This window comes from Leptopilina heterotoma, unplaced genomic scaffold, assembly GCF_015476425.1.
Source record: "Leptopilina heterotoma isolate Lh14 unplaced genomic scaffold, ASM1547642v1 Lhet_405, whole genome shotgun sequence".
In the NCBI taxonomy this organism is placed as follows: domain Eukaryota; kingdom Metazoa; phylum Arthropoda; class Insecta; order Hymenoptera; family Figitidae; genus Leptopilina; species Leptopilina heterotoma.
The window spans coordinates 38,061-57,030 of NW_025111068.1; the positions used below are offsets into that span (position 1 = coordinate 38,061).

The 18,970-nt window shown below is 29.2% G+C and overlaps 1 long non-coding RNA gene across 1 annotated transcript; it reads right to left on the reverse strand.

Annotated features, from left to right (window-relative positions):
- Window positions 1-12,245: 12,245 nt before the first annotated feature.
- Window positions 12,246-14,617, reverse strand: LOC122506304. The gene is made up of 3 exons (XR_006301992.1): window positions 14,515-14,617; window positions 14,127-14,282; window positions 12,246-12,518 (listed from the first exon to the last, which is right to left on the reverse strand). It is a non-coding gene; the product is annotated as an uncharacterized LOC122506304 (long non-coding RNA).
- Window positions 14,618-18,970: the final 4,353 nt, after the last annotated feature.

An 18,970-nucleotide genomic window follows, 5' to 3' on the forward strand; every position in this document is an offset into this window, starting at 1 on the left:
ATTGTCTCAATCAATTTTCTCAAGGCCAAGAGATGAGAATATTCAAACGCCACAGCGAAGGAAACCGTTAACTAAAACTCCAACATCTAAAGATATTGCTGGATTATACGAGGATATCCCTTCTACTAGTAAAACCGCTGCTAACAAGGAGGTGACCGTACAATCAAGCACAACTTTAACCGAACCAACAACTACTCCAAAAAAGGAGATAAAGTCTGCAACGCCCGAAGATAGACCATCAGTGAAGATCAGATGACTAACCGAAGGGTTAGGTTCCAAGCTGCGTGGGATCCAGGTAGAGGAGACTACATTGGGAAAGAATCACCAACCACCTTTTCGCCAGTAGTTCCCGCCAAATATAACCCCGCAAGACAACACGGAAGATCTTCAACTTGAAGAGGTTAGTGCTTACAACGACCCTAACAGACGTTCAAAATCGCCACCCAAAATAACCCGATTTCGCAGGTTTATCATGAAAAGAAAATATATATAGAGTTTTTTTACACATACACGGAGAGAAATCTGTTAGGATTAATGCTCGAAACTTTTCATATACTTTTTCCATAGATTCTTTGATGCTAAAATCCTAACAGAGAGCCTATTTATTGCTCGAGTCCGCCTGAATATTAGGCGGAGTCAACTGATATTCAGGCGGACCTCTTATACTTTTCGCTAGTAAGTGCTTATTCTATATTCATAACTTCTACTCTATGCATTATTCGCAACAGAATTCTCTCCGTGTATATATCCAAAGAAAATTTTTTTTTTCTAATTCAAATTCAAAAAAATTATGCCTGATATAAATCCAATATTGAAATCTTTTCTCATTCTAATAATATAAAGATTTTGTTTTAATTTTATTACTACTTGACTAAGAAAATTCCTATTTTATATAAAAGAAGATAGTTTAAAGAACTTATTTATTTAAAAAAAAATTAATTAAAACTTTAATTATGTCAGATTTATTTTTATTTTATGTGTTTGTGCAATTACAAAAAAGGGGAGAAGCGTATCCTAAGTAGTCGTATAGTTAATCGACTATTTAACTTTAATCCACAAAGGTTTCACGCAACGCTTTTGCCCCCTTATGCAATGGCCACTCTTTAATCCAGGCTTCCGAGAGTCAGTCATCCGTAGAATGTATTTACAGCTCTTGCACTTCCACACGTACAGACGCAATTGGTTGATCACCTTCCGCGGAAGGTTGTGATAAGCGACCACCTAAAAAGGAAATTTTATGCATGTTTAACACCTAATAACTCTTGATAAAATACTGGAAACAACCTAGGTAGTTAATATCATACCCGGTAGGGTCCAATTTCGTTAATGCGTTTCATCTCCTTCCGAAATTCGCCGATGTGACGGAAACTATCAACGTCGTTCCTGTGATAGAACAGTTTAACATGAATCATCTCATGAAGTATTGTTCCAATCAGTTCTTTCTGAGGAAGAAGCCTATGGATCTCCCAACTTATCCGAACTATGCGTAAGGGCAAGTCGGTATACCCAGAGGTCTCTTTCATTTTCCGTCCCCATGCTATCGTATATCCTGCAGCTGACAGTTTTCCATCAAAATATTCTTGATCCAATTGACCGTATAGACCTATTAGGTCAGGCCGTCAATTAGTCGTGCGCGAACGCTCGAAAAAGACTAATCCCTCCTCTAATGGTAATTGTTAGGATCGGGTTGATCTGCCACTCATTTTGAAAACACCTGCGTATAAGTTAATGTTATATTAAAAAAAATATTTTCTTTAAATTTATACATTGTTTTAATCTTGCAAAGATGCCTGATTGAGATCCCAAGAAAAGGCTGAGAAAACAGAATTTTACTTCTAATACCATTAAGGTCAATTTCAGGAGTGCCCTACTTTAAAGCCAATTTTGGGGTATTTGCGATAAAAATTCGTAACAATTGACCTTACAGAGAAAATTGTAGCTTTTGCTCTAGAGAACAATTACACAGGCCTGCAAATTTTTGGCTTAGTTCTGTTACAGAAAAAGTGGTAGGTGATTCTTATAGCTTTTTTGACGTAGAATACGAATCCGATTTCCAAAATGGCCCATCACGTCAGGATTTCTTGTAATATTGCCTTAAATAGCCAAAAAATGGCTATTTTGGCCACTTTTCGGAATTTTTTTTGGTTAACCAAAATTTTTTTGTTCAATTTGCAAAATTGCATCATATAGTACTATATATAAGCTTTAAAACCCATTTTTCAAAATTGCTTTACGATTTAAAAAAAAAAAATTATGTAGATTTGAAATTTTTTTATTTAGGAAAATGTAGGTATAAAGAAGTTCAAAATAGCATTTAATTTCAAATCTAAATAACTTTTTTTTAAAAAATCGTAAAGCAATTTTGAAAAATGGGTTTTAAAGCTTAGATATAGTACTATAGGATGCAATTTTGCAAATTAAACAGAAAAATTTTGGTTAACCAAAAAAAATTCGGAAAAGTGGCCAAAATAGCCATTTTTTGGCTATTTAAGGCAATATTACAAGAAATCCTGACGTGATGGGCCATTTTGGAAATCGGATTCGTATTCTACGTCAAAAAACCTATAAGAATCACCTACTACTTTTTCTGTAACAGAACTAAGCCAAAATTTGCAGGCTTGTGTTATCTATGTCCTAAAAAAATTGCATTTATTTTGGGGGATTTATTAACAATTTTCTCAGTAGCACCACTCTCCGAGCGCACGAATACTCAACGAAGGTAGCCGCCGCCTGACGAACGGCCTTCGCGTGGTGACTGAAAACATAAACTTGTAGACTTTATTAATTTTACACAGGGGCCTCATTCAAAACTAATTCAACTAAAAGAAAAAGGGGGTTACGTTTACAATTTCCATAAACAAATTAACTTCAAGCGGATTCAATTTGAAATTTTTATCAAACTTTAATTTTGAATTAATTTAATTTCAAACTGATTAAATTCTCAGAACATATTTAATTAATTATTAATTATAATGGATTTATGGAACAGTTTTATAATTGAAAACACTAAATATATTGAATTTGTAGAAGTTACAAAATAATTGCAAGAATTTAATTGTTTTATAAATGATTAAATTCTCTTACAAGAACAAAAAAAGAAGGAAAGTAAATATTTTGTTTTTGTCCATTAAACTAACCAATTTCCCTCAGGCTGAGCAATTCCTGAAGTATGCTGCTCCATTAGCTTTAAGGACGTGTCAGCGACTAATAACGGATGTTTGAAATGTTTCTAAAAGAAAGAAAAGAAGAAATTTTGAGATACCCCGGAATGATTGAATTTTCGTGAATTATTTTCTGGTTTGTTGACATGGTTGAACTCTTGGAAAGATTAGTTAAACTTGTACTTAAAACAATTGAATTTAAATAATTATTCAATCCATTCTAAAGTTATTAAAACGTTAAAAAAACAAAAGAAGGGGGCCTGAATCAAAATTTACGCAAAATAAGCACGATCATGCTACTCACGGTGGCCCAGAATCCGCGCACATAATACTTTCGTTCGGACCCATTCCAAAAATACTCCTGGTGCCAGCATCCTCTGGAATAGGGCTTGGATTCAACAGTATTCTGTATGAATTTACTGAAATACCAAGCATCGTCCTGATTTTTCCTAAAAGGAGCCTCCTTCCACGGTCCAAATCTAATCATAAAACTAAAAAAAAGGGGAAGCTGAATTTATAACCAAATTCGAAAATTTGCTTAAGTCCAAAGTTTAAAAAAGGGCGAAGAATAGAAAATCTTTCTTTCGAATGATAAGGTGAAGTGGGGTGAAAAGCCACATTTTTACTCTTGATGCTGTAAAATCTGTATTCAAATTTTGGGGTGGCCACTACTTTAAAAAAAAAATAACTATAAAAATGATTGAAACTCCAAAATATGTTTAAAATACATTTTTTTATATCTTTAATACTAAAAATAATTTTGAATTTAAATGGATTTTTTAAACAAATATTTAATTATTATCCATTATTTTTCCGTATAATTGTTCAAATTTCAAATCCTGTAAATTCGAATCATTTTGAGAATTGCTACTGTCACTTATTAAATATTATTTTCAAAATTTTAATTCAATTACCTTCTAGAAATTTTAACTGAAATATTTCTAAAATCCACTTGTTTACAGGACAATTTCATGAAATTTTAAATAATTTGAAAATGTTTAATTAAATATATAATTTGGGTATTTTTTTATAATTTTCCTTTATTTATATGACAAATGGTCTCATTTAAACAATATTTTAATAATTATGAAAAAGTTTTAGCAAGCAAAATTGAAATTTATATTGAGTTTACCTGTTTTCGATTTGCACTGTCAATTTTCGTACCTTTTAGAAGCCTTCTTTAAGTTTCACCACAGATAACATATTTTAGTAGCAATCGTTTATTCATTATCTATTTTTTTTATGCACTTTAAACTACTAAAATATTAAATGTGTTTAATTAATTTTACTAAATAAACACGAGAAATCTTGTAAAATAAGAAAGTTAGTCTAAGTGGAGGACAGGTGAATTTCACAAAAATATTCAATGGAATTTTGCCCTGGCTTTTCATCCCACTCTACCCTGATAACCGAGAATTTTGTTAAATGAGAACAGTAGGCACCCTGTTAGCAAGAACTTTAATCCTACTTACCCTCTCTCCGATCCGAGTTGCTGGAAATGAATTTTGTTCCGAAAGTATTTTTTGACCTTTTCAACAAAGGATATAGAATACTCCTTCGTTTCGCCAACAAGCAACCTTGTCAAAAGATGACCCCGTATAGCAACATTCCGGTAACCCGGGATTAGGCTGCAAATTTCCCTTCCCCTTCTAACCAGGTCAATAGCCTCTTCATCTATACCCTCAGAGGTCCAGGATGACCAGGAATAGGAGCACGAGGAAGAGTAGTGACCTGGCTCCTTGCTATCGTCTAACACGACACTATTTGAAGCCATTTTTATTTTTTTGTGAAACGAAAAAAGAGAACCTACACTTTATTGTATAGCTTAGTTGCGCAAACTAATTCTTCATATGCACTCAAATCACAATTTGAACTGTCAACCGCACTAATCGTCGCGAAGATCGAAAGAACACTGAACTACTGGAGTAAGGTACTGGACCGCTACGCACTGACACTACGTGACTAATCTGACGGTTCCCAATTGCGTTTGTACTACTTGAAGATGTGCGGGCGCAGCGTTACAAATACAAATGCCTTATTAAATTAAGCACCACTGAGACGGTTTGAAAAAATGTACAATGCTGCGATCAAAATGCCACGTATTTCAAAAAAAAAAAAAGAGTTTCGGCAGTAAGACGGAAAACTAGATTTTGGCTCATATTTTAGTTGAAATTACCGAGAGCCATTTTTGCGCTCCTTAAAATCTTGTGTAATAGCAGAAAATTAAGAACACAAAAGTTATCATATTAATTGCTCGAGAAATTTTCTAGAAAATATTTCTTTGAAAATTTCCCAAAAAAAACAAAAAAAAAACAAAACAAGAAAAACAAAAAAAAATAATATATATAATAATAATGATTAAACAAATAAGGCATGCTACCTGTAAAACAGTTTTCAAAATATATGCTTTCTGCCTTGCATTTGAAATTGAATTTTGAAAGCTGTTTTATGTTTTGTATTCAATTCTCTACGAAAATATTTAGTATTTAGTAGATAATCGGGTTCGATGACCAATATATTATTGCTGTATTCTAATCTTAATTATATAATCAAAATTTTAATTGATAATTTGACAATAATGATAACCATGGAATTAAGACTATTACCAAAGCCACTACTACTTTTACTCATATTATATATACAGTTGTATAATTCTTTTCGAAATATTGAAGAAATTTTGTTAACACATCGTCCTACTACATGCATCTCTAAGTTCAAGGCATCAGGGTTTTCGGGGACGAAAACTGGAATTTTCACGGTAGATTGTTAGAATATTAGTCCTTTAAAAAGAGTTATTTGGCAACCATGTAGAATAAATATTAATTCTAAATTAATCCAAGCATATAAAAACGTCGCAACCCTATGTTTGAAGATATTTGATACCCTGATAACGTCAAATATCTTCCCAGGAGAATGCCTTTAACTAAGAAATGCTTACAACATAGTTGTAAAGACAAAGGAAATTATTATTTCTTTTCTCTTTTACTAAATAATAAATACAATAATTAATTATTAATAATCGTACAGGCGCAATAAATGCTGCCCATATCCAAACATTATGGTAGTATCATGTATCAAATAATGAATATAAAACTTTTTCTTCAACTCTGTAAAACATAAAAGAAGGCGCAATGTTGCAGCCAAAATACTTACATAAACCTGAATAATTAAATTTAAAATTTTATGTAAACAACCGAAAGCGCAAGCGTAATTCTAAAATATTGAAACATCAACTAAAAATTGCATTGAGAGATTGTACGTGTGTGTGGAGGGACGACGACAACACACACACAATAAAGCAACGCGCATGTGTCTGTGCGTCCGGAGGTTATAAGCACCAACACAAGCAACGATTCCCCCGGCTACAGTACTAATACTGTCACAGCTTCCATGCTACGGGCACCAACATAAGCGCGCTATGCTTGCCTTCAATCGCTACCTTGTTGTGCGTAGAACTTTTCTCTCCCTTCAGGGCCCATAAGCTGTAGACTACAGCTTCAAAACAAACGCACGTGCGTTACAGCTGACGCAAACTACAAGGCTTTCATGCCTTATGACACTTGAATTTATGAATCAAGTCGGATGCACATACAAACAATTATTATTAACAATAGTTAAACATTTTGTTGTAAACATTGTTGTTACAACAAAATGCCGGAGGACATTAGGTTGTATGTATATGTATATATTATATATTACTCAATATGTAAAATGCATATACAAGCAACCTGTAAAAAGTAGGAACAATATAATTACAATAAATAAATTATATACATTATTATAACTAAGGTAAATAATAATTTTATTAATTAAACAATATAATTATTATTTAAATTCTAAGTTATTTCAAATAATATCTCAAAAAGTATCATGTTAACAGACTGCTTCCGTTCTCACGGACCTACCGTGAGATCCAAAACGTCAGCAAAAATGCATAGACCAATGGGCCCATGACTTACTCCTACTCTTTACTCCTACTCCTAAAATCTTTCCCCGCTTTGCACCAAAGGTAAGGGTTGGAGGCTTGTCGCGAAATTTCAATCATCGCAGTACGAATTCTCGCTTCTTCTCGAAGACACCTCTCCTGGGTCTAACCTAGTAAGTGTTTTGAGACAGAAAAATTTCGCGATTCGCCCGTCCGCGACCCGGAACCCGAATTTCTCGTTGAAATTTAGGGCAGACGTTAACTTCTCAAATCCTCTAAGCCGGTGGAGTCCAGTGTGGGCTGATTTTGGTGAGATTTTTGGAATTGTTAATCTATTAAACAGTTCTAAAATCTTGTTATTTATAACCGGCCGGTTGCATAGATATTTCTCGCGTCCGTCTCAAATATCGGTGGCCCACGAGCGCGATCAAAACTAATTATCGAATTATCGGTTGCATAGATATTGCCCGGACTAATTCGGTAAAAAGTAGATCCGCAGTGAGTTCTACACAGTTGTGTGAGACGGCCGGTTGCATAGATATTGCCTGCGTCCACTCACCACAAGTGCAATCTCGCAAACAAAAGAAAATTGCGCGAATCAGACGTCGCGATTTTCAGTAAAAACAAAAGCAAAAGAATTTTTGCCCGACGGATGTTTTGTGATTCGAAAGAGGAATAGCTCCGCCGGTAGTTTGTAAGTAAATAAGTATCGTTTCAATCACATATTCTAACACACACACACTTTCTATTTGTAACACACTATAACCATCCTGTATTCAAAAGGTATTTTGTTATTTAAAAATAAATCATGTATTCATAAAATCAATTTCTTTACTTACCTAACTAAACCTAAAATTCAAAATCATTTCAAAAATACTGCATTTAACGAATCAGAAAAGCAACTTTTAAAAGTAGGATAACGGTCCCGCAAATTAAACAAGGTCCTTCAGACCTTGGCAGCTTGGAGCCTCCCCAAATAAGAATTTAGAGCCATCTCAAAAGCTCAATATTTAAAACAATAAATTCTCGTTTGTAACAAACAAAAAGTAGTCATCCTAGACTTAAAATTAGTTTGTAAAAAAAGTCTTAAAAAAGGCCGGTACTTAGGCTTAAATGAAGTCGCTATGTAGTCTTAAAAATAGCCGATAGCCAAAAAGTGGACTTAAAAGTAGTTTCCTTTTAAACTTCAATTTACTCGCAAGTCAATATAGTGACTAAAATAAAGCTTTCTTAAATACTTAAAAGTAGTAAGTAATACAGTTCAAATTTATTTTTCTATTGCATATAAAATTATAGTTATTAACTACACAGGGAAAAAAAGTCTGACTCCGTTTACACCTTAAATTCAGCCCATGTATTTCACATCCCCATTGAAAATCCCCATATGGGAAACCACATGGGAAACCACATGGGATCCTATGTCAAAAACCATGTAAAACCCTACTTCTGTGAAGGAAACTACGTGGTTTACCATGTGGTTTCCCATGTCAAACCATATGGGAAATTGAGACAGGATTTTAGTTAGGAATAGACATGGGAAATTTGAACAGTTCATCTATGCATAAAACCATATCAAATCCCACATGTTTTTCCTAGTCAAATCCTAAACCGAATCCCATGTGAAAAACAGTATCATTTATTTATAATTATTTTCCCATGTCAAATCCTAAACCAAATCCCATGTGAAAAACATTATCCGCCTTATTGAATATCCCTATATGGGAATCCACTTGGAATTTTACAAGGGATTTCACATAGGATTTTATATGGGAATTGACATAGGATTTCATGCAAGATTTCACCTAGGATTTAATATGAGATATAACATAGTATTTTATTAAAGATCCAATGAAGAAATTTTCAAAGGATTAAAAATTATTTAATAAAAATAACTGGCAACCTCGAATGCACAGAAGCACAGAGATTTAATTTTCTAATGCTGCTTATTTTTCTGTATTATAAAAATATTAATTCCTGAAATCGCGAAAGCGCGAACCGATATGTTCATTTTGAAAAATTATTTTTTAAACGGCGAAATAAACATTCATTACATTCTTCTAACGCACAAACCGATATTATTATTTTTCATAATTACTTTTATGATCAGCTGAGTAAAAATTACTTCCTGAAAACGCGAAAGCACGAACATATTTTTTCAGTGTCTTAATTATTTATACGGTCGCCAAAATAAATATTACAACTGGCAACCTCGAATGCACAGAACCAAAGAAACTTGATTTTCTAAAGATGCTTATTTTTCTGTATTGTAAAAATATTAATTCCTGAAATCGCGAAAGCGCGAACCGATATGTTCATTTTGAAAATTTTTTTTTAAACGGCGAAATAAACATTTATATTCGCACGAACCGATATTATTATTTTTCATAATTACTTTTACGGTCAGCTGAGTGAAAATTATTTCCTGAAAACGCGAAAGCACGAACATATTTTTCAGTGTCTTAATTATTTATACGGTCGCCAAAATAAATATTACAACCGGCAACCTCGAATGCACAGAACCCAAGAAACTTATTTTTCCAAAATGGCGTGTTATTTCTGTATTATAAAAATATTTATTCCTGAATTCGCAAAAGCGCGAACCGATATGTTCATTTTGAAAAAAAAAATTTAAACGTCGAAATAAACATTTATATTCGCACGAACCGATATTACTATTTTTCATAATTACTTTTACGATCAGCTGAGTAAAAATTACTGCCTAAAAACGTGAAAGCACGAACAGATATTTCCAGTTTCTTAATTATTTATACGGTCGCCAAAATAAATGTTACAACTAGCAACCTCGAATGCACAGAACCAAAGAAACTTAATTTTCTAAAGATGCTTATTTTTTCTGTATTATAAAAATATTAATACCTGAAATAGCGAAATCACCAGCAAAAGAAACTTGTCTTTTAGAATTAATAATATAACGATTGACAAATATTCTAACAAAATCGCGAGCCGATATGTTTATTTTTCAAAATTGATTTACGATATTAACACCTTAAACCGCGAAATCATGAGGCGAAAATGCTTATTTTTTCTAAATTGATATTACGGCTTATAAAGAAAATATTATATACTTTAAATCTCGAAAGCAGGATCCAATATGTTCATTTTCTATAATTATCTTCCGGGAAGCGAAATAAAAATTAAATTCTACAAACGCACGAACAGATATTCTTTTTTTTACAATTACTTTTACGTACGGCGAAGCAAAATATTATAACGTACAAACGCAAAAGTACATCTTTTAAACAGTTAAAGATAAACAAGTTGAGATATTAAACAAGTTTCAGCATTTGCTGTATCTTATAAATAAACAATTATTTGGCCTTAAGAAGTTGATTTTATGAAACCATTTAATTTTAAACTGGAATCTCATAAATAAGGAAAAAACTAATACTTAAAACATACAGTACCGTCCGAAATTGTCAGTCCACCCATTTTTAAAAGAATGAAAAAAATTTTTTAACATAAAATTCATGAAAACTAAAATTTTTTTTGGTTTATATTTTGAAAGAAGATAAAATTCTGGAAAGAATAAGACCTTACAGAAGTCATTTGGCCAATATTTGTAAAAGATATTCTTAAAAATCGTAATTTTCAATGTTTTACAAAAATTTCAATAACTTCTAAAATAATGAACGCTTTTTAATAATCTTAGGCTTATTTTAAAGGTCATGTTCTACGAAATAAGAATTACTTATAGGCATTAACCTGTAATTTTTTATTTGGAATAAGCATGACGTCAAAGTTGAACAAAAAAATTGGAAAAATTTGAAATAAATTTTTTGTACTAAAAACTATTCTAGAACATATGAGGCATTCCATTTCAAAACGACCCCCTTCGTAAACAATTGCCAATGTAAGACAATTTTTAAATGAATATTTCTTCCATTCTGTAGAACCAAATTACTTTTTATATTAGTGATTTCGAAAGTAGAATTTCTGAACTTTCTGATAATAAAAAAGTATATTTTTTTAATAATTTAATTTAAATAGAAAATTGAGTTAAAAAGTTAAACTTTGAAAAATCTCAAAACACGTTACCTCCGATTTTAATAAAATTCATATCAAACGAAAGCTTGAATATTCTTCTTTTTATTTGTCAAACGATAATAATGGACATCTCAGTAGATTTTAAGAAAATAATTAAATTTCACAAACATTTCGAAGGTTATATTGAGAAAACCATTTATTAAGTATAGGGCGGCATTTGTTTTTCCCAATTTATGCATAATAACCTTCTAAATGTCTGTAAAATTTAATTATTTTCTCAAAATTCACTGAAATGTCCATTATTATCGTTTGATAAATAAAAAGAACAATATTCAAGCTTTCGTTTGATATGAATTTTATTAAAATCGGAGGTAACGTGTTTTGAGATTTTTCAAAGTTTAACTTTTAAACTCAATTTTCTATTTAAATTAAATTATTAAAAAAATATATTTTTTTATTATCAGAAAGTTCAGAAATTCTACTTTCGAAATCACTAATATAAAAAGTAATTTGGTTCTAAAGAATTAAAGAAATATTCATTTAAAAATTGTCTTACATTGGCAATTGTTTACGAAGGGGGTCGTTTTGAAATGGAATGCCTCATATATAAAACATGATATGGTGTAGATTTTTCAAGAAAATTTAATAAAAAAATATGTTTGGATTTCAAAAATTATTTTTATTTTAATAATATTATTTCAAATTTTTTGAATTTTTTTGTCCAACTTTGACGTCATGCTTATTCCAAGTTAAAAATGACAGGTTAATGCCTATAAGTAATTCTTATTCTGTGGAAAATGGTCTTTAAAATAAGCCTAAGATTATTAAAAAGCGTTCATTATTTTAGAAGTTATTGAAATTTTTGTAAAACATTGAAAATGACGATTTTTAAGAATATCTTCTACAAATTTTGTCCAAAAGACTTCTGTGAGGTCTTATTCTTTTCAAAATTTTATCGTCTTTCAAAATATAACCCAAAAAAAATTTGAGTTTTCATAAATTTTATGTTAAAAAATTGTATTCATTCTTTTAAAAATGGGTGGACTGACAATTTCGGACGGTACTGTATATGTAATACTGATTTTTTTAAATTAATCTAATTTTTAAGTTTTATTATTAATTAACCTTTAGAATTAGTTGGAAATTTGAAAATAAATTAACCTTAGATTTTATATCGTAAAAAACAAAATATGTCTTTTTTAACTTATGCTACTTAATATTTTTCCTATCACTTATGTGATTTAAATTAAATTTTTTAAATCATAAAATAATAGTATCACCTTTGCATTTGTATCCCCTCCAATAACAAAGTTTCAGTTTGGTTGAAAAAATCCTAATTTATACCGATTTTGTCCAGAGAATTGAATTATCCTTTCATTCATCTTCAACAATACGTGAAAAGTATGTGGAATATTTTGAATTGATCTCTGCAAATTTAATAAGATTTTTATTAAAAATACATTTTACGGTTTACTATATATATATATATATATATATATATATATATATATATATATAGTAAGTATAGTATTTTTTCAGTCTTGGAAACACTAAGATCTTTTTTTAAATTACTTACTACTTTTTAATACACTTAGATACATCGATATACTCTGCATTCAATTTATACCCGTTCCATATACAAAAATGGTCATAAAAAAATAGTTTGTGAATTTTATTCTACAAAAAAAATTACTTATAATACATCCAGACTTTTGTGTTATTTTATGTGGATGTCCGCATAAAAAGGAACCACTTTGGCACTATTAGACTTATCTATACGATGAAACTGAAGTTACCAATGTTGATTCAACGAAAAACTAAAAAAAAATTCCTCTCTAAAAAGATCAGAATACAAATTTTTCGCAATAAAATTTGATTATTTTGAACCCAAGTAAACTCTCAAAACGCAAAAATAAAAAAAAAGTTGTAAAAACAGTAGTTCTCAATTTTTGATCCCGGATTTTACAAAAATTCGAGAATTTCGAGTAAAGTGTTAATTTCTCCCCCCGGTAGTTATTTTTTTCTTCTGATATTTACGTATTGTAATATCAAAAACCATTTTTAAAAAAGTTCAAAAGATTTCGAGTCGACTAAAGCAGTGATTTATGAAACTGAAGTTACCAACGTTTATTTAACGAAAAAAATTTCTCTAAACAATTAAAGATACAAATTTTTCTTGTTTATTTTTAACCCAAGTAAAGCCTTCAAACCCTAAAATAAAAAGGTGGGGAAACAGTAATTCTTATTTTTTTCACGGATTTTCCAAATATCACGAAATTTTAACTAAATTAATAATTCCTGGCACCGATAACAACTTTTTTCTTTTGATAATTATTTATTCTAATGTCAGAAGCTATTTAAAAAATTTCCAAGTAATTCCAATAAGGGGAAAGCAGTGATTTTGATTTTTTTGTCATAGATCTTCCAAAAATCCCGGAATTTCATTTAAAAAATCAAAACCACTACTTTCTCCGACTTCGCAGAACTTTGCATTTTTTTAATTGCTTGTGACATAAAAATAAATAATTATCAGAAGAAAAAAATTTCTTCCGAGTCGAGGAATTATTAATTAAGTTGAAATTTCTAAATTTTTGCAAAATTCGTAACACAAAAACAATCAAAATCACTGCTTTCTCCGACTTGAAATCACTTGGAATTTGTTTTAAATGAGCAGTGACATTTAAATAAATAGTTATCAAAAGAAAATAATTGTTATCTGGACAAGAAATTATTAATTCAGTTAAAATTTCGTGGTTTTTTTGGAAAATCAGTTTATTATAAAATGGACAAAAAAAAATCTCTTGGCGATCGTCTTTTATGAGCAAAATGGTTTAAATTGTAATTACCCATATGACGTTCAACGTTAAATGAAAGAAAAAAGCTAATAAATTGTCATCGGAACTGCGGTAGAAAAGTTATTAACATTTTAAATATTAAAAATTTCTAAAATTTTATTTTTATCCGGTTTTTGTGTATTAAATTTTCATTAAAGATTTCAAATATTGTGACTGCAATAATAATGTTTTTAATCTTACCAAATCAATGACGGATTTGATTCAATAGTCCTCTTTTATACCACTTTTTGATTATTGTCCAAGTATTTTTTCCCTTGATTTAGGCTAATTCCAGTCCTGAAGTAAATAACTCATTTAAAAGTTTTTCTGGTCAACATGCCTCCACATCAGTTGTTTCTGAAAAATTTAAATTACTATTTATTATACCTTTAATAATAATAATAATTAACTTATGATTACAATTAGCTAATAATTAATTTTCCTATTCTTTAAAATTTTTGACTATTTTTATCTCACTGTAAGAAACTTTTTCTATTACATATTACTATTTTTATTCAATTTATTTAAATAAATACATTTTTTTATTGGATAAACATTTTCCTTAAAGTCATAAATGGTTTTTTCTTACCAAGTCCAATTCTCTTTCACTCCAGTGATTTGTACTGACTATGAATTATTAATCAGCAATAGATTTTTCAACACTGATGAAAAATGTGGGTTTATCAACATAGTCTACATCCTGCAAATTAAACTTTTCATCAGGTCTTTTATATACGAAGTTGAAATCCACAACGTTGACAAACGAAAAAGATTTATTTAATGCAATGAAGTATAATTTTTAATATAATATTTAATTGTAAAATAATCATTATCAAAAAATAAACATCAATCTTTTCTTTCTAAATATTGTTTCGTCAATATTGCTGCGTAATTTTGAATTAATTTACTTAGTGAACAATTTTTTTTTCTTTGATCAACGTTATGGACTTCAACTAGGTTTTTATATTTATTTCAACGATTCAAATCTTTTTGTTTTTACAATTGCTATCATGTGAAGCATTTAAGAATGAACAAAAGTTTTGGAAGATAAAATCTATAAAAACAGTTTAGTAAAATTAATCATTCTATTTATATAATTATGTTTACTACTAATATGAGTAGTTTTTAAACTGGACACTTTTATACTTTGATTTGTCAATTAATCAATTCACTTTTATTATTCAATAATTTTTTCTACATTCAAAAATGAATTTAAAAATGTCGCAAAAGTTATTTTAAAAAATATTAAATTTAGAAACGCATTCATTTACTGTAAGTTGAACTTAAGAAATTGAATAGGTAATTTCTGTTTTTAATAAAATTCACTAATGTTACTAATGTCAGTTTACTTAAAATAATGCACTGTTTGAAATAATTAAAATTTTTATATTGTAATATGTACCAAAACCAATTTACTTTAATTTTAAAATACGTATACCTGTAGTATATAGGTTATGTAGCTTTTATTTCTTCCCCAACAAAACAAGAGCTAAATAACTGTGTATTTGGGGAGAAATATTCTTCTGTAATTAATTATTATATATACAATAAAAAAACAAAAGTTTTAGAGATGAAATTGAATTTAATTTATTTTAATATAAAATTAAACTTATTCTCATAATAAATTTTTATTATTTACAAAGCTAATTTAAAAAAGTCACCCTTACAAGGAAATTTTATAAATATTTTACTTACTCCATTATATCTGCTGATAATTTTTTTCAATTTGACGATAAAATGATTCCCTTTACAGGTTCTCTTCTTTCTTCAATTTTTATTTTTATAATAAAAAAATACCACAGCACATGTCACTCGTGAGGCTAATTAGAATTTTAAAGCAATTTCTAGTTAAATTACACTTTCTTAAAAAAAGTTATGCCTCTTGACACATTTAAACAGTTTTTTATCTAAAAACAAAACTATTTCACTATTATCCGTTAACTTCGTCACCGCAAAAACAGGCTCTATAACTTGTATTTCTGTAAATAAAATACATAATTTTGTTAAGTTATTTGTTTATGTTCAAATTGTGTACTTCAAATAATTGTTTAAAAAACCTTTTTTTCCATAATTTTGACTAAATAACAGTCATCAACCCAAATTTATGTTATTTCCTACCTACCAACAAATTTCCAAGCAAAAATATAAAGTCCATTCACAAGTAGGTTTGTCCCAACGGAGTTTATGAAACGGACAAAATGCGCTTTTGTGGCGGGCTAATTCAAATTTCATTTTCGAAATTTAGAGAACAATCTGAGTTTGTCAAAATTTTTTTACATTTAAAACAAATTTTTTATGAAAAAATAAAATAAAATAAACCAGAAATATACGTAGTTCTTTGAACATGCGTTATGTGCTGAAACTAATTTTTTTATAAAACAAAATGTTTTTATATGTCCAAAACGATGCGATCTCAGCGATCTTTCTTCATAGGGGCAATTAATGCAACTTTAGTTTACTATGTGTCCATAATGTTTACGAACATTACAAACAAATGACAACTTTTTGATAGAGTTAATTGTATTGTGAAAATTGACATTGTTATTTGTAATATCAGTTATTTAATTGAAAATACTGAAAAATTACGATGCCTATAACGAACAAAACTCGAATTAGAAAAAGTGGCCGACAACAAACTTCTTATATACCTCGTTCTCGGAAAAAAGTGCTATTAAAAGGTAAGTAAATGATGCTTTTTTACATTTTTGTATAATTTTAAAACATTTTTACCTAAAAATTTGCACTTGTCTGTGTTACATATTAAAAATATTTGTTTCTTTTTAAACTTTGGTCACAAATCTTAGAAATATTTACACCATCCAAAACCTTTAGAGAGAATACCCGACATGGAAATCAATTCAATTTTATTGTAAATTTACAAACATGTTAATTAATAATTCCTCGCCAAGGTATCAATTTTTCTTTTCGATAATTGTTTATATCAATTTTAGAAATTATTTAAAAAATGCCAAGTAATTCCAAAGCAATAATTTTGTATTTTCTGTCGAATTTTTCCAAAACATTACGATTATTCAACTAAATTAATAACTCCTCTCCTCGTTATGAATTGTTCATATTGCTAATTATTATTTTAATATTATAAATAATTTAAAAAATACAGAGTAATTCCAAAGCAATGATTTTGAATTTTCTGTCAAATTTGTTCAAAAAATTACGAAATTTCAACTTAATTAATAATTCCTCGCATCGGTATTAATTTTTCTTTTTGCTATTTGGTAATTTCCAATATAGAAAATTACTTAACAATACCAATTAATTCCAAGGGGAAAAGGAATGATTTTGTATTTTCTGACGAATTTTTCCAACTCTCTAAATTTGAATCAGTTAAAAATAACTGATTCAGAAGCAAAAAGTCAGTCACTAATTCAGATAGTAATATTTCCACTGACAATAAGTTAAAAATAACTGATTATTAGTTAAAAATAACTGAAGTTTCAGTAAATTTTTTTTGATTGATTTAATGAGTCAAGTTTAACTATTTTTTCAGTTATTTTTTTACTGATAATTAGTTATTCTTTCACTGAAAATCAGTTATTTTTAACTGTTTCAGAAGCAAAAAGTCAGTCACTGATTGTCAGTTAAAACCACGATTTTTAACTGATTCAAATTAAGAGAGAAAACATTACCTACGATTATTCAACTAAATTAATAATTCCTTACCTCGGTATTAATTTTTCGTTTTGCTAATTGTTCAATTCAATATTAGAAATTATTTTAAAGTATTAATTAGTACCAAGGCTGAAAACAAGTAAATTTTAATTTTTTTCTCGAATTTTTCCTAAAAATTACAAAATTTCAACTTAATTAATAATTCCTCGCCTAGGTATCAATTTTTTTTTGCTAATTGGTTATTTCAATAATATAAATAATTTTAAATATACTAAGTAATTCCAAGGGAAAAACGCAATAATTTTAAAATTTCAGTAAAATTTTTTAAAAAAATTACGAAATTTCAACTTAATTAAAAATTTCTCGCCTCGGTATCAATTTTTCTTTTTGCTAATTTTTAATTTCAATATTGTAAATGATTTAAAAATACCAATTAATTCTAATGAGAAAAAGCAATAATTTTGAACTTTGTGTCGAATTTTTTAAAAAAATTACTAATTTATAACTTAATTAATAATTCCTCGCCTCGGTATCAATTTTTTTGCTAATTGGTTATTTCAATAATATAAATAATTTTAAAAATACTAAGTTACCAAGTACCAAGGGAAAAACGCAATAATTTTGAACTTTCTGTCAAATTTTTTCAAAAAATTACGAAATTTCAACTTAATTAATAAATTTTCGCCTCGGTATCAATTTTTCTTTTCCTAATTTTTAATTTCAATATTGTAAATGATTTAAAAATACCAATTAATTCTAATGAGAAAAAGCAAATAATTTTGAACTTTGTCTCGAATTTTTCAAAAAATTACTAATTTTTAACTTAATTAATAATTCCTCGCCTCGGTATAATTTTTTTATTGCTAATTGTTAATTTCAAAATTGGACATTGTTACGTAGAAAAAATTTAAATGTTACGCGGCAACATCGCATAAAGATTCTTTTCTTTCAGCGTCGAGGCTAGCTACAGTGTAGCGAAGTTTCGACGCCGGACACTTGACACCCTGACAGGAATTTCTTTGTCAGCCTTAATGCTTTCAGCTGAATGTTATTAATTTCCTGAATATTTAATGTTATAATGATATATATATATATATGTATTGAATTATGAAGCAATTGTACATCTTGATAAAGCTCGCGGCAATATTACGAAGCAAAATGAGCGATAAGTAATATTGTGGCATGTATTGAATAATCTTATATTCCTAATTGAAAATATAAAATGGCGCAATATTGCAGCCTAATTGTTGGAAAGAAAATTAAAATCATATGAATAAGAGTGAGAGCATTCATCATAGTGTTTGTGCATGTGCCCGGATGGCTACGGCAACACATACACAGACGCGGACTTGCTGGTTACGAGAACCAACACATTCATGGACTTGTCGGTTGTAGGTAAACTCCGCCGCCGACCA